The sequence below is a fragment of the Manacus vitellinus genome, unplaced genomic scaffold (genome assembly GCF_001715985.3).
Source record: "Manacus vitellinus isolate BGI_N305 unplaced genomic scaffold, ASM171598v3 scaffold_123_pilon, whole genome shotgun sequence".
Taxonomy (NCBI): domain Eukaryota; kingdom Metazoa; phylum Chordata; class Aves; order Passeriformes; family Pipridae; genus Manacus; species Manacus vitellinus.
Window position 1 is genome coordinate 375,537 of NW_021938915.1, and position 1,456 is coordinate 376,992.

The window sequence follows — 1,456 nt, forward strand, 5'->3', positions numbered from 1 at the left end:
TCTCCGCAGTAGGACATGGCTCTGGGGACGGCAGGAGAGGCTTTGGGTCCGGGGATCGGTCTAAAGGACAGGGAGGAGATCAAAATAACACCCAGCACACCTTGGAGCTGCTGCCCAGCTCCCTCCAGCGAATCCGGCTGAATAACCATCCTAAAAACAAATTTACAGCATCGAAGCGCTTCCGTAGCGAGGCGGGACGAGCAGAGGAGAGAATTTAAAGCCCCGCGCGCTCGAGGAAAAGTCTCTGAATCACTTAGGGGTCCCTAAGTCTGAGATCAGCTCCCCAAATCCACACCTCTCAAACCCCGCAGCAGAGACCCGTTTGTCGCTTGGCAGAGGAACAAAGCTCAGCGCTGAAAAATGAAGATTTAACAGTCAAAAGAGTAAGCCCGGACTTACCTGATCCGCCGAAGAGGGAAAGTTCGGAGATGGAGGTTAAACAGCCTTGAGCTGCGAGTGCTTTTATACAATCCCTGCAAGTGCCCGGAGGGTAAAGGGCCTATTTGTAGGCGATTGTCTCATTTACTTGCAAATCGGATGTTGTGCCTTGGCTCGCTCCTCGCCCGCCGTAATTACCTCTGGAGGGGGGTTGTTCTGCCCCCAAAGGCGATATCCATCGGACGGGTGGTTTGGGCTTCCCCTTGATCACCGGTTGCAGCGACAACGCGGAATCACAAAATCATCTGGGCAGGAAAAGACCTCCCAGGTCATCGAGTCCCACCTTTGGACTCAGCCCCAGCAGAGCTGCGGGGGCCGCGTTAAAAACCCACCCAGGGCAGGTTTAGGGCAGAAATTAGGAGGGAATCCTTCCCTGGGGGAGGAGGGAGGCCCTGGCACAGGTTATTCCAGGGATGCCCCGGCCCTGGAAGTGTCCAAAGCCGGGTTGGAGCAGCCTGGGGGTGGAACGGGATGAGCTTTAAGGTGCTTGGAGCAGCCTGGGGGTGGAACGGGATGAGCTTTAAGGTGCTTGGAGCAGCCCGGGGGTGGAAGGGGACGAGCTTTAAGGCCCCATTCCCTGTTCCCGGGGAACGGCGGTCACGGAGCTCCGGGGGCAGGTCCCTTCTCCAGACACGAACTGTCCCCGTGTTCTCCTCCCGCCCCCCCATTCCTTGGAGATCCATCCCCGCGGGGGCTGCAAAGGTCCCCTCTGACCCTCCCGAGCGGGATAATCCCAGCTCTGACAAATACACCTCCTGCCCTCCGCCTCTGGATGGGGCAGGAGGAAGGAGAATTCCTCTGGGATGGGCAGAACCAGCCCCTGCTGCAACTCCTGCCTCCCTCTGCCCGGTCCCGCCCTGCGCGGCTCCAGCCCTGTACTTTAGGCACGGATTAATTCTGGGGGATGGTTATGAGGGAGCTCCAGGCAACACTTACCTTGTTGTTGTTTTAATTTTTTTTTTTTTTTTTTGCCGCAGAATCAAAGCGCCTCCGTGTGATTAACGTGTTGTAGCTACAG